This window comes from Gouania willdenowi, chromosome 8 (assembly GCF_900634775.1).
Source record: "Gouania willdenowi chromosome 8, fGouWil2.1, whole genome shotgun sequence".
Lineage (NCBI taxonomy): Eukaryota > Metazoa > Chordata > Actinopteri > Blenniiformes > Gobiesocidae > Gouania > Gouania willdenowi.
Window position 1 is genome coordinate 23,649,232 of NC_041051.1, and position 15,735 is coordinate 23,664,966.

The window sequence follows — 15,735 nt, forward strand, 5'->3', positions numbered from 1 at the left end:
GCAGGTTTGTTACCCTTGATGCCTTGCAACTGAAGCCTGTGGGTGTGGGAATGCATAAATAAGTTTGTTCATCCTAATTTAACTTCCTCTGAGTTTCTTTTCCCACGGTTCCTACGGTGTCAAATCCCTCTGTGAACTTCCATGAAGGTTTTATCGTCCTAAAGTGTCTTCCTGCTGATATCTTTCATTGAAATCTTCAGTTATTTGTTCTCTTTTAGCTTCGTTGTTCTCTTTTCTTTCTGCTCAGTGATTGAAGCTTTGATCATTGGTCTCTTAATGTCAGTACCAGAGTGGCCGCTTGGCTTAAAATGAGTTACAATAGAAACATATTCACCCAATGCTTGGATGGAAAAATGATCCGCCCTGAACATGGCCATACCAGCCTGTCATTGCCCGATCCCGTTATATCTCGGAAGCTAAGCAGGTCTGGGCCTGGTTAGTAGTTGGATGGGAGACCACTGAGAATTCCAGGTGCCACAGTGGGGTGGCAGTCACCCAGTGGTATCTGTCATTGTGCCCTCACCTACATTGCCTAGTATGAATGTAGTGAGTGAGTGTTGGTGGTGGTCGGAGGGGCCGATGGCGCACTATGGCAGCCTCGCTTCCGTCAGTCTGCCCCAGGGCAGCTGTGGCTACAATAGTAGTTTACCACCACTAAGTCTAAGTGTGGAGTGAAAGAATAATGCCTTAATTCTGTAAAGCGACTTTGAGCGTCTATGATAAAGCGCTATATAACACTGATGCATTATTATTATTATTATGGAGTAGTATATTTATATTGTGTCTGTACACTACTTCCTGTCCAGCACAGGCTTATCTTTGTTGAATTCATGCAGCACAGCTACGACGTCCGGAGAAGGGCTGCGTATCTGTTGCAGAGGGTTCTGACACGACGGAGTAGTTACGCAGCTGTGCTGGAGCGCATATGCATGGGGTGGAAATGGGCTTGTTGACTTTAATGGAAACATATCAGCGCCGTTGCTGTTCCGCAGCAGATATGCAAGTCTACAACGTCTGGTCTTGTCCAATGCCCTTTCTCTTCACGATCTACTCATGACAATAACAGCTGAGAAAAACCCAAAACATCAAACGACTGAATAAATGAATTAATCTTTATTGTCTACATACGGAACGATACAATTATATTTAATTTCCTCTCATAGAACAACACAGAAAATGTATACACGTAATAAAGCAGCGGTAACTTCTCAAATCGAGGTCCATAATTGACAAAGCTGAGTGCTAATGCAGGCCACAGCCACCAGGTAGCACTAGAACTCCTTCTGTTCAGTGACTACCTCAAGATGCAGGCAAATGGAATGGGAATCAAACGTTACCACCATCACAGAAATTAACTTTGTTCCAAACAGACTACAACCTAATATCATAATATAATAGTCAGGAGCTCAGGTTCCTTCTGATGCAGGACAATGCGAGGCCTGATGCTATTCTGAATCCAATCCAGCACATCTGGGACAGCATGTCTCCTTCCATCCACCTACGCCATGCCACAGCACGGACTGTCCAGACCTGAATGGACTGAGGCTGTGATCCATATCGTCTCATTAGGAGGATGCAGAAGTTGGATCCGCCTGTAATCTTTTATTCTGAGAATGATTGTGAATACAGGCCTTAATGGGATAATGATTCTGATGGGATGTGTTGTTTAAATCATCCGTTATTGTGTATTTATTTTGTATCATAGGCAAGTCGTAACTGTCAGCTTTACACAAAGAAGGCGAGGAGGGGACGTTAGCAAAACAGGGAAAAAAGTATCTTTGCTGGTCAAGTCAACATAAAAAGAAAAATTGAATGAAAAATGCTTCCTCACTTTTTATGAAGTATTTTTTCTTTGTTCTATGTTTCACTACAGATTTTAGTGTTTAACTTTTCAGCTGACTTGTTCATCATGTTTTACTTAATTATTATTTACTGTGTTTATGTATACATATATGCATATCTATATATGGATGTACATATATATGATACTGTATGTTGTCCCATACATATCAATGTATATTTATGGAGCAATATACAGTATCATGAGAGAGGATATCACAATATTTAAACAACACAAGATGTATTGTCAAAGTGGTATATTCCTATTGAGTTAAAATGGTCATGCCCAGAGTAAGGCTAGAGTTAGAGTCAAATAGCAGTTTGCCCTTTTTTTCAACTACAAAGGTTTTTGGCTTTTTTTGTTCCCAAAAATATTGCATCATATCATTATTCATATTATTCATTTTTCATCAAATCACTATTGACCAACCCATGTCAAAGCTCTGTTTGTTACCAGTCATCTTTGTGGAGACATTGGTATAGTTGTCTTTTATAATAACTGCTTTCATCTGTTTCATATGTATGTGCTTTTATCTTGTGAATACTAATTGTGTCTAAATGGACTCCTGAAATAAAAGATGATGATAATAATGATGATGATGTATTCGCTCAAGAAGACTCTCAAAATCTCTGTACACAGACAGAAACAGGGGCACATGCTTCTTCCTTTGGCCACCTGCATGTGTGCTTGACCTACTAATACTTTACTTGTGACTATAACTACAATAAACCACATTGAAAAAGACCAAATCTTGTCATTTGTCATCTGAGCTGTTCAATTAAAAGAACCGGGAAGAAGGTAGAAAAAACCCTTACGGTACAGTAACAGCGACAGAAGGCCAGAGGGGTATTTCATCAAAGTGTTCTTAGTAGAACCAGGCCTATGGTTTAAACCTGGTTTACCCAAGCCTTCCGTGACCATGCTGGATTTTACCATTCCATCAACCTCTTCTCAGCTTGGAGCTCCCCAGCTGAGTCAAGCCAGCTGACAGTGTTTAGCTTAAGTGCACATCTTCATAAGACCCACAAGATTGATCACAGATTTAATGATTAGAGAGTTAGGACGCATTTGCTGCAACTTTTACTCAGTGCCATTGATGAGATATCTCGTCATTTCAAATCCAAACGGTCAGTGCCATTGACTAGAAAACTCGTCATTTGCATTTTTTCACGGGGATTACTAGAAAACACCCTGGCGGAGGTCCCTCATCAATATCTAAACCAGGAGTGCCCAATTCCGGTCCTCGAGGGCCACTATCCAGCATGTTTTAGATGTTTCCCTCTTCCAACACACCTGATTCAAATGATCAACTCCTCATCCAGCTCTGCAGAAGCCTGATAACTATCCTAATCATTTGAATCAGGTGTGTTGGAAGAGGGAAACATCTAAAACATGCTGGATAGTGGCCCTCGAGGACCGGAATTGGACACCCCTAATCTAAACTGTGGGGTGTTGTAGTGACCAACTGTGTCCTGAAGATGGCAGCAGTGCACCGTTAGATGAGAGATTAGCCACTGACGCTACCCAGCAAAGCAGGAAGAAGAAGGAAAAGAAGGGAGATTATGGCGCTACAGAGTGATATTGTGAAGTATCCAGCAGCTCACAGCTCCACATACTAACACAGAACATGTGTGGACCTGAGTGGATTATTGATAATGTTGTGATCGTGAGATAAAACCATCAACTAACCGGGCCAAATGGGTCATCACTGCGTGTCGGGAGGAGGGGGGAGGAGGGGGGTGTGGAGGTGGGTACAAAATACCCCCAGCCTGTGAGCCAGATAGCAAAATAATAGGTGACATGTAGGAGGTAGCAGCGCACATTTGGATGAGAGATCATCCATGCTCCGCAGAGCTAAGAGGGAGATGAGGAAAGGCGTTTACGAGACAGAAAATGGCGCTACGTACAGGGTTGACGTTACCAGCAGCGCACACTCCGATTAGAGCAAGTGTGGAATTCATGGATAATGTGGCAATTGTGAGATAAAACCATAAAAAAACAGGGTAAGCAGTGACACTCTGTATGTCCGGGAAGAAGAGGAAATTGCGTGTGTGCAGACTGACAGGAGAGAAAGTTGAAGGAACGCCAAAATACAGTAAGAAATACATTAAACTCTGACCCAGATAAATAAATAATAATAATTTTGACATCAAAAGCCTGGTCTGTGTTCTGTTTTTTTTTTTTGTTTTATATAAGGAAACGATGTTCAGATATTAGTTGTCACTAAAGCAAAAAAAATAGCTTTAAAGTCACTGACAGGGTTTTTTTTTACAAAAAGGCTTTTTTCTCAGCTTTTTGCTCTGAAACTGAAGATTTGTGTAAAACTTGCTCTATTCAACGGCTGATTACAAAAGAACGATACGAGCCAGAAAAATTTTTTTTGACGAAAGTAGACTTCAGACTTTCAGAATCTGGTGTCAGATTTCAGATAGTCATAGTAGAAAATATTCTGTGGGTCGTTAAAATCAGTCAAAATGCTCAAAAACGGCTGGCACTGAGGGGGGTAGAAAATCTGAGAATGGCTGGCACTGAATGAGTTAAACAGCCAATAGAAAACCAATGCTGAGACCAACAGGTCATGACGTCATCTGTTACTGAGCAGTAAGAATAAAGGATGGACACGTTTAGGAATTTTCTGTGGTCTGAACATTTTAAAAGTAGTAGCGAGTTAAAGACGGTGTTATTTAGTCAATTTATCATAGAAAACAACTGAAGCATACACTAATCAATTGAGAATTTATGTAATTTATGAGACTTGTGATTGTTTGATGAATAGTTTGTTGAACTCAGCACTAAACATTAAATTCAAATGAACAGAGGGAGCAGCTCAACGGTGTGCTTTGTGTGCCGCTGGATGTCACGTCCAACACTGCAGACACTCTAGGTGCAGGTGCGTAGCGCACACAGGAGGTGCGTGCACTGCGCGCACATCCCGAAAAGCGATAGTGTATTTTTGTCATTGGGAAATGGAGAGCCTTCCCCGTAACTGAACAGCGTGTCGAAAACAGAGGCGATGGATACGCACTCATCCTTATATAGACATATTATTACTGATGATTTAAACACATGGAGACTGTTATCACCTCATTAAAAAGTACTGTACCCGCACATTAAACATGTAATAAGGAAAATATTCTATTATCATTTGTATCAATTTAAAATCATATTTAAACATTTACCATGATATTATGTTTCATTTCCTTTTAAAATACCATATAAAAAAAAAAAAAGAAAAGAAATATATATATAATATATATAACCCTGGTCTGGAGCCACAGACTGTGTTACTACGGTCACTAAAGTGTTTTCTCATTGATGAAACCGCCATTCCAGTTAGAACCCAGCTTGAAGGAGCCAGGTTAAACCTGGACTTAACCCTAAGCTGGGTTTGATGAAATACCCCCACGTCAACAGGAACGAAACCTCAAATACAAACAGCATCAATGAAAGAGGCATCAGAGGATCTTCTAGAAAATATGAACGCTGTCCTTAGTTCCATCCTGACAGTTCCAATCACTGAGACCAACAAACATCAACTCCTCCTTCAAATGCTGGGATATAAGATAGAAACTAGTTCCTTCCATTAAAGAGACGATTAGAGAGAGGTCAGGCAGTTAGCAGAGCTGCACAGGAGCATTATGGGATATAAAAGGAAATACAACAAACTCTTCATTCCTGAAGCACTCAAAACTGCCAAACAAAGGTTAACAGGTCTGTCCAAGTTAGGGAAGAGGTTCACCCAGGAGAACGAAGATGAAGATAGTTTACTGGGCTGGTTTATTATCTCTGAGGGTCTGGTGTGTGATAGAGCATGACCAGCAGGGGGCGCACAATCACATAGCTTCTATTATAGTGTCAGTGTGTGTGTGTGTGCATGTGTGTGTGTGTGTGTGTGTGTGAGCAAAGCCACAGTGGGACTTCATCAGTTAATTAGTTTTTCTCTCTTATTTTTACTCTTGGCCTTTCCATCTGGGACCTCTCTCTCTCGCTCTCTCTCTCCCTCTCTAGCTCTCACTCTTTGCCTCTCTCCATTTCTGTATCATCTGTATCAGCAAATTATACTGCAGGGAAATCTTTTTTTTACTTTTAAATAGCCTCCCCTCCTCCCCTCGTCTCTCTCCCAATCTCTGGCTCTCTTTGTACTTCCCTCCCTCACTCTCCTCGCCCCCACTTCTCTCTTCCATGTCTTTCTAAAACCCCATTCCACTTCAAGTGTGCTGCTTCTGGATTCTCAAATTGTCGTCCCGAGACCAAAAGATTATTACAGGGATACATGATTAAAGAAACCCTCATTTCCTCTGTGGATGCAGAGAAAACGATGCCTGAAGACTCGTTCTGTCCTTTGTAGCTGCTGATAAGAGTCCACCTGACTACAGGGCACGTTGTGTTTAGATATGAAAGGCTATTCACAGAATTTCATGCCAAAGTACATGACTTCAACAACGCAAAATACTTATATCACATTTATATGGGGTACTAAACTGTAAACTTTATCAAAGATTTTTTCATTTTCTTTAAAAGTTCACGTAGAGCAGCAGGAGGAGGAAAAGCTGCTGCTCCGTGAGACACAGTCGCTGCCAGTTTGGTTTCCTCAGACGCTTCTAATGATGTGGGTTATGTTTCTGCAGGCCTTTGTTTATTTATGTACTTGTATGTTTGTTTATCTGATGACCAGTGTAACTCAAAAACCTATTGACGGATTTTGATGAAAAATATCTGTAAATATCCAAAATTGGATAAGGAACAACTGGGATTGGATTATGGGAGGATCCGAAGCAATATCCTGAATCTGGATCAGTTTTAAAAATCTAAAAATCCCAGTTCTTAATTGACAGATGTTCTTGAAAATGGACTCAGACATGTAGGGTGTGTTCCTCTATCACCTAAGAGAGTTTAATCTGGATCTGGAAAAAAACCATTATGAATAAACATCCATCGATCCAATTTTTGACCCACTTGTTCCTGCTTTCAGGGTCGTGGAGGTCTGCTGGTTCCCATCTCCAGCTCTCAAAGGGCAGGACAAATGGACAGGGCACCAGTCAATATGGATAAACAGATTTTCCTCATTTAAAGAGTAACTAAACTCCAAACCCACTTCTTTCTGCTGAATAAATGTGTATTTGGATATTAAGTAGTGCTGTTTATTAATCCTAGTCTCACTCTTCACATTTTAGTAAAAGTATTTTAATTTTGCGTATTTAGTTAGTAAAATGTCAGAGTTACTGGCCTCTAAGGGTTGAATGCTATTACAAGTGAATTTTGCTATTGGCTGAAACGAATTGGGACATATTATGAAAAATAAATTTTGCAGTCTTTTTGAACACAAATGAGGTAATTTAAGTGTCCACACGGCACACAAAATGTGAAATAAATCCATGAAGTCCTTTGTTTGTGGTCTGTGTAAGTCTTACAACACAGAGAAAAGTGCTCCTTTTCAAATTTTCTACATTTGTGACCTCACAAGTGAAATCGGGAAAGAAAATACCCTCCCCTCCACTAGTATCTCCACCCATGGACTCCAACCCCAACCTGATGAAAACTTTTGCGAAAGTCCGCCATTGTTTTTCTTGCTAGCGAAGGCGTGATGGCTACCGGTAAAATGATATGCAGAACTTGCCTTCTGCCGGTGCCGCACCTCCACTGTGAACGTACACTGTAGTGTATGCACCATTTGTTCATGCAGAGGTGTACTCCACTCTTGTGGTTTCCATCGCCTCTTGTGGTTCGGTGTTGCACCAGGGAGCAGACACATTTTTAGTACTTAATATATCGCCTCGTATCATTGATTTGACGTGTTTGTGACACAATGTGACGCAGCGGTTGGAGAAAACAAATGATTATCAGCTTAAATGCATTATTCTTGTTATTAGAAGAGCAGAGGAGGAGAAGAAAGAGACTTAGCAACTTAACTCTCCAGTGAGAGTTTGAATGACTGCTGGTGCTGCTGAGATGAACATGGAGCCTGAAGCACTGAGACGGACTCACAATAACAATAGCCGCTTAAATAGCCTCAATGACCTCAAATACTGTTTTTGGGGTTCTTAGAACACATGGAGATGGGTGAAAAATGGCATATGTCCCCTTTAAGATTTTCCAGCGTCATCAACTTTCACTGTTGGCCCCTCCCCTCCTATAACAGTTGAGGAGGGTTTCCTCCAATCACAGCTGTCTGTCTCTCTGTGTGCGCAGACGTTCTTGCGTTCTTGTCGCGTGTGTGAGTCTTTCTGTGTGTGTGTGTAAGCAGCGTTCCAGTCTCTGCTGACCCATGAATAGAGGCTGGAACGCCAGTGATAGTGTCCGTAGTGTTGTGTGTGCGTGGGTGCAGCTTCACATGGGGATTGTAATATTTAATCACAGATGTTACTGTGCAATGTGACTGGGCGTGTCTTACTGTGTAAGGGGGAACGCCGATAATCAAGGCCGTTTTTCAATTTCACCCCTAGTGGCAGGTCAGCAGAAAGCAGGGGTTTAGTTACTCATTAAGTGACAATGCATTATGGGAGAAAGCTATGGCGTGGCGGAGGTCTGTGCTGTCTGAGTGCTCTCTACTTAAGGTTTGATTACCCTAACTTGGAAAAATGCATTTCTGGATACATTTGTGAATTTTAATGAAACACCACCGACTTTCCTAACTTTACAAATTGTCTGCCGTAAAGGTTTCAAATCTTGCATCATTTGTGCCTAAATGTTATAGGCAACTTTAAATAATGTACAGCACATTGAGTTGACTTTTATATGAAATGTGTTTGTTGCCTTGCGTTGCCACGCAGCTATGTTTTGCCAAATTGCTAATAATTTAGCCTACAGTAGGAGCTTAAATACCTGGAGCTGCTCACTGGAAGCTTGGCAGGAGGAAGTACTCAGCCTCTGATTTGTCATTCCTGGCACCATTCAGATTGTCTCCTGCTTATCTTGCTTTCCTGTTTACATCTCATGTTGGCTCCACTCCTCCTGTTCCTTCTCTTTTCCATCAATGATCTGATGCTAATTTGGTGTTTTGTGTGTGGGGCAGAAGTTACTGTTACTGGAGAGCTGGTGATGTTGAGAAATAGACCCACTGCATTGCTTCATGCTTTGATTTGCCCTGCACATATCAGCCTACCAAGCAATCTGCATCTTAAATGTTGAAGGCAAAGTTTTCTTCAGTGTAGAGGCTCGCAGGCTGACATCTACCTGGAATGGGACCGTAACATCCCCAGCCTCATCCAACCCTACTTCTAAGACCAACAGCTCTAGTGCAACAGATGAACACATGGTACCAGTTAGAATGAAGCTTTGATTCAGGTGCTGTGGCTTCTTACAATTGATAAGGTCATTTACTCAATGGTCAAAACACTAAAGTGATTTATTAGCATATTTACCAAAAAGTGACTCGGACTTCTGAGATGCTTCAGCAAGAACAGGCTGCATGGAAGTGACATCCTTGAGCTTCCTGTGGCCAGCTTTTCAAAAGAGTGCGAATGCTGTAAAATATGGTTAGAAATGCCACTTGTGGAATCCTGTTACATATATGTAGCCCCAATGCAATTGACCGGAAGGAAATGTACCCATCTAGCACGGAGACATTTTTAGCCTAGTACACTAGGTGAGGTGAAGCACCGGTCCGATCTCAGAGAGGTCACCATCTCGGTATAAAGCAACTCCAGCTCAGAGTTCATTGGAGCATCGACCAGAGATGAACTTCCCTCACTAACCTCAACAGATCGTGCAGAGAAGACCACAAGAGCTTACTCTCTGTATCTCCTTAACCTTTTAGGCAAATTCTGGTTGGCTGTAAGACAAGTCTGTCACTGGGCCATTACTCCTAGTGGCACAACCAGGTCCTGAAGTGCCAAGCTACTGCTTTGGAGACCAAGTGAACTAAGATCAATGATCCTCATCAACAGTCAGGAAGTTTGTCCAAGAAGATGCAAAGACAGCCACAGACACTGAAAAACTAAAAAAACTGATGATTTAGAAATATTTAATGTAAGATACAAAAGATCGTAAGACTCTGCCAATCGATAGGTTTGAAGACTATCGTGACGAGTATAGACCATTGGTTTTAGGAAGCTGTGAAAATGCCACCTCTAGCTTTCAGGGTGGACATGGAGTTTTACCTTCATGGCCTTCAGTGTTCCTGGGTCGACCCTGGCTCGCCTGCACGTAGCAATCCCCAGCCTGCCTCCAGCCTTTTGACCCTCTGATGAAATGGCCACATTAAGCACTTCGGGGTGAGGAACGGGCTGCCCTGTGAAGCCCCCGAGTCAATCTCAAACTTAATGCCCTGTTCAGCCACCGTGACTGTAGCAGAATAAGGTTCAGGTGCTTCTTCACCAGCATGTTGAAAGCACACACTGCAGTTTGACTTTCTTTCCTTACGTGGTGCATTTTACTTTGTGCAGCCCAGACGAGCCTTACCCTTTTCTGGTGAAATGTTCCTCCTTGCTATGAAAATGGCACACAGCATATTTAAATGTAAAGTCATTTGCATAATGTGTCCGTCCACACCTGAAGCACTCAGTCTGCTTCGCCTGCTTCCCAATCCCTCTGCTGATGCGGTGCCCCCTTCATTTCCCTTCTGGATATGCTTGGCATTATTAGCAGCCCTTGTGAAGTTTCCAGGGCTTTCTTGAAAGTCAGCGACAGAGTTTCTCAAAGCAAGCAGCTTTGTATGGCATATGTATTATGTAACATCATAAACTGAAGCTTACTTACAATTCAGTTGAATTTGCTTGCCTGCCATTTGATTCCAAACCATTTTTAATATTATCTGCTTGAAGAAATTAAATCAGAATACCTCCTTTTTTGACATTAATGTGTGACCTAATTTGATGGAATTAAAACATTTGTAATAAGTAGGATCATTTGACAATTGCAGAGAGTCAACCACAAAAATGTGCTTTGAAGGAACATATAATCAGAAAGAGAGAGAAATTACACCAACTATGTAATATATAGTTGTCTGTACAGTGCTCAAGGCTGAAGGAGAAAAGTTTGTAATTTATTGACACAAGAACAATCACTCCAACATAACCATTAAATAGTAAAAAAAAAAAAAAAAAAAAAAAAAATGATCGAGCTTCACTCACCTGTTTCAATGCTCGTCTTGCCACCTGCTTCCTGTGATATGCTCAATTTCACCTACAGTGTAGTGATTTATCTGGTATAGTCATACAGTTTAGGATACATCTGATGTAGCATTCTATAGACAATAAAGAATATTTCAGAATATAATTTTTCTTTATCAATTACCGGAGAGACTAAGCTGCCATGAACCTATTGTTATCCTGCATTTTTTTTCTTCAGATGCATGCATGAATCACCAAAAATTTTCACAAACCTCCACTCCCATCCCAGATGACCACAGCTACAAAAACAGCACAATTGTCCTAAAGGTGGCGCTATAACAAGCCTCTAAATTTCACATGTTGGAAATTCACAACAAATCAACCACACTGTATGTGCAACCATTTTTTAACTCTTCACCAAAATGTAGCTCCAAAACTGATGAAACTTTTGTAAATTGTAAAAGTTTCTTCTAAATCTAACCCTGATGTAAAAGTTCATCATTCTGTTTTTATGAAAAACTGCAAAACTTATTAAAACTATCTCTTCCACAATTTTTGCTCAACTGACACCAAACTTGCCACAGCTCATCATCAGACTGTCTTATACAAACCATCTACACAGATTTATGACTGTTTTTTTTTTTAAATGAGCTGCGATGAGGATCTTTCCTGCTGGAACACCTGCCATTGCACTCTCACTTTCGATAGGACGTGAAGGACTTTAGTCGAGCAGCAGTAGTGCCCAAAACAGCTCATGGAGCACTTCATTAGTAAACAGATCTCTGATTGGCTGAAAAAGAGAATCACTGACCTTGTTTTCTGAGTCCTCTTAGAACACTTTAAATTACAATATAATTAAAGATTAGAGTGTATTTTTGACCAAATGACGCCAAAAAAACTTACATACTGCAGCTTCATTAAACTTACAAAAACGCCAGAAGATAGCAAGAGTGTCCTTTGTATAGGGTACGCTGGGGGACCCTGATCAGTAAAAACAGACTGTAGCGAGGATGCTATTCTCACTAATAAGGAGCTCTCTGTCAGCCCTAAAGTCTAAACAATAAAATAACATTGTAGATGTCAACCTCCATTTAGACAGTATTTTGTCTCAAAACTTAAAGGTCAACACAAACAGACATAAGTCCTAAATACTTCCCACCACAGTCTAACATCTCCATCAGTTAGACTCTTTACTTTTAAAAGCTTTACAATTACAATTCATCTCATCTCTTTTTAACGGTCTTGGCTTCATATTATCATTAAAAGTAATGTGAAAATCGGACTAGCATGACCTCTCTTCCCATAGCAGACACATGCTTTGTGTTGCGTCTCTCGGCCTCCTGCCTTTGGCCAGAGGAAGGAAGACAGGAGCATACTTTATAGTGACAGGCGTAGGGGCCGAATAACAGAAGAGAATACATCAGCCTGGCAATTATTGGATTATCTCCCGCTGATATCATTACCGCCAAGCATTCTCTCCAATCATTGATTGCATTTTTCAATTTACTTCACCATTAATGTGAGTGGCTTGACTGCACAATCTTCTGATGAGTCCATGGCTCAGTCGATAAGTCCCGCCCCCAATGTGGTGTGTGTGTGCGCGAGTTTGTGTGTCTGACTGGCAGTGTGTGGAAGTGTGTGTGTGTAATTCTGCCTCAGAGTGGTGATAACACAATCATCATTGATAGATTCTCATTGTTGTAGTTCTTTAAAGCCAATTATAGAGCAGAACTGACCCGAGACAGACTGGGAAGTCTTTTCCCTCCCCAGGTCCAGGTCCAGGTCCTGGACCTGGAAAGGACTGTTTAGGATTTATTTCAGCTGGTATCCCATGTTATTTCTAGCAGCAGTTTTCCTGTTTTCATGCAGTCTGTGTTTGTTTCAGGTCTTGCAGTGTTACGGTCGATGTTGTTTCCAAACAAACTGGTGATTGACTATTAATTGTGTTGCTTTTGCGAGGCAAACAATAAATGTTAGAAACATTACTATTCGAGACTTTTACAAAAATAATTACAGAGCTTTTGTGAGGACAGTAAAAACACATTTTTCATGTTTTATAACGTAAAGCTACCAACGGCAGCATCTACACACACGGAAGTTTGATCACAATAAACAAGTAGCACCAGCAGATGAATAACACCATGTACCTCTGGTTCCCTTAATCAGATATGTTCAAGTATATGTCATCATCAGAACATTTTATTTGGATTTGTCATGTGACTTTATGTGTTACTCCTATTGGCCAGCAAGCTGTTCTACACCATTAATCCATCCGGGGTGACTCTATGCCACTACAAGAAGTCAGGATAAGTCCTGAATATGACCAGGATTGCTCAATAAATCCCCCAAAAAATCTCAATTACAGCAGGTCAGGATGGATTTTCCTGGAGAAAAACTCTGTCAAAAAAAACCGAACCAACAAAAAAAAAATGATTTAAATACAACCCATTAGTCCTGTTTCTTTAAGAAATTACATAGGATTCTTGAGAATATACAGTAGGCTACTTGCTGTGGCTTCCTAAGGGACTGATTTATTCTCATGTTGCGGTGTAATCTGGACCAGTTGTATTGTTTCTGGGCTTCTGCCATGATCACATGCTACGGTAGGGTGAAGAGTGGCCAGCATGTAAGTGGTCCTTGATAAATCAAACCACTCCCTTAAATGAATGATCGTAGCAGTACTAGCTCATACTGCAGCAAGCTCATATGGGTCGTCTAAACCAGACTGACCAGGGACTGTAAAGGCATTAATACGGCAACGAACTTCGACCCTTGTTAATCAGATTAATATTTTTGGCGCTTATAGTCAAACTAATACAAATTAAACAAAATATATAACTTAAATATTTTAGTAAAGTGAACAAAACAAAAGGCAACACTAAAAGTTTGTTCACTAATGTGTGTGAATCTTTGTAAAGCTGGTACATGCATATGGGTTTGCTAAATTTGAAGAGATGTTTTATCTGTTACAGACACAGAAGATAAAAATCAGACTGCTTGTAGATATTGAACAAGTCAGGTCAGGTCAGCAGGATTATTGCACAGGTGAGCAATAATTGTATAGTATATGCCAACAGAAAGTCAAAAAGTCTTGATCCGAGGTGGGTTTTAACTTTGTCTTGTATTTTTCTAACATTTGATGTGGTCTGTGAACTGTTATAGTCGTTATATCTACTGTGAGCTGACCTTTGGGCACCTGCCTGTTATTGAATCCTGTTAAATAAGAAAACCAAGCTTTAAGGCCGTCATACTTTGACACACTGTGGACTAATTGCTTCTGATGTGTCTGAACTTTTACAGAAGTTACAAAAATGTCTTTAGCATACTTTGTCTCTGTTACTGTGATAGAACAGAAACATCTTAAATTGGGTCCGTATCAAATAGTGTAATGATCAGAGAGCTGCTTCTGTAGAAAGGACCGCCTCCTCCTGCCGACCAATCTATAATAAGAGAAGCATAAACGTGATTTGGATGTAAATATGGGAGCGAACACCCCTCCCTCTTCATGAGCAAATCTGTCAGCTGTGCTCTCTTTAATTTCCCTGAAGCCTTGCTGGCAACTATTACAGAAATGTGCAATATCCCTGTCATTCCTGTGCTATTGTCATTGTGGCATCATTGTGTCTACAGCAGAGGGAGAGCCCTAATGTTCAATCACGTGTGTGTATTTGTGTGTGTGTGTGAGTGTGTGTGTGTGTGTCAACTGAGTTTTGTGATGGATGACTTTATAGGATGTTTGAATGAAATAACTATACCAAGTGCATGAAGCAATGAAGCTTATCTTGCCTATGATCAGAGGGTTTGGAAATGCCAGCAGTGCATAATCCTTGTGTTATGTTTTGTATATATACATCTGAATCAATTTGATGCGTTTCTTGGTTATATATACACGTGAAGGATAAAAGGATGGTTTCCTGCTGCTCATAAGGCCATTACTATTTACACTATTTTCTCAAAGGTGTGCAAGGCAAACTTACTGACATACCTAATGATAAGTGGGACACAATATTTGTTGTGAAGTGGAAAAAGGGGCTCCAGTTAGTCTTTCTAGTGCAGGAAAGTAATTTAAATAAAACAATAAGCAACATTACCAGCCAATGACAGAAAATGTAGAGTAAAGTGTGTGTGAGGGAGAGAAACAGCTGGAGTCCGGTGCAGAGAAGATGTTGTGAACAGAGCTCCATGGATGTCGCTCCAGACGCACCATTCCAATGAGCTTTTTTTTTTTTTTTTTTTTTTTTAACTAAAAGGAAAGCCCACAAAGCATAGCAACGACTTTTCTTTGGGGTCTCCTGTTTTTTTGTGTTGTGGTCTGTGCATCAGCATTATGGGTATGCAGGAACTTGTGCAATGAGAAAAGGTCTGTGCTGTTTTACATGCAAAAAAAAAAAAACATTATTTTCTTGTAGTGCGTTTTTTTTTCTGTAATTAATTAATTGCAATTTACACGATAAAGTCCCAGCACTAGTCATCACTGCTGTGTTTTTACGTTATTCTCATCGTGATTTATTGTATTTGCCCCCAAAACCTCGATCTGCCAAAGTCATTTCCCAACACATATCTGGTGTTTTCACTGAAAGCTGCAGCAATGTTTGCTTTTGTCTTGTATGTTGCAAAGTGACAGAAAAAATACAAAAAGAAACGAGTGAACCTGAGAGGAGAGAAGACAAGCTCCATTCACTAATTCCACACACGATCAAATAGTAATTTCACTGCTTGATATATTTATGCATTAAAAACATTATGGCCTCCTACCCAACCAATTACTATGCAGACGGAGTTCCTTCTGTCCACACAGCTAGTATCAGTTTCAGGATGTGGAAAGACCTTACCTATAGAATACCC

The 15,735-nt window shown here is 40.6% G+C and overlaps 1 protein-coding gene and 1 pseudogene across 1 annotated transcript in view; one reads left to right on the top strand and one right to left on the bottom strand.

Moving 5' to 3' along the window:
- Nucleotides 1-15,735, bottom strand: part of LOC114468727 (cytosolic phospholipase A2 gamma-like) — a 124,291-nt gene that overhangs the window by 12,583 nt on the left and 95,973 nt on the right. The gene's annotated exons all lie outside the window — the stretch shown is intronic.
- Nucleotides 366-483, top strand: LOC114469109 (uncharacterized; annotated as a pseudogene).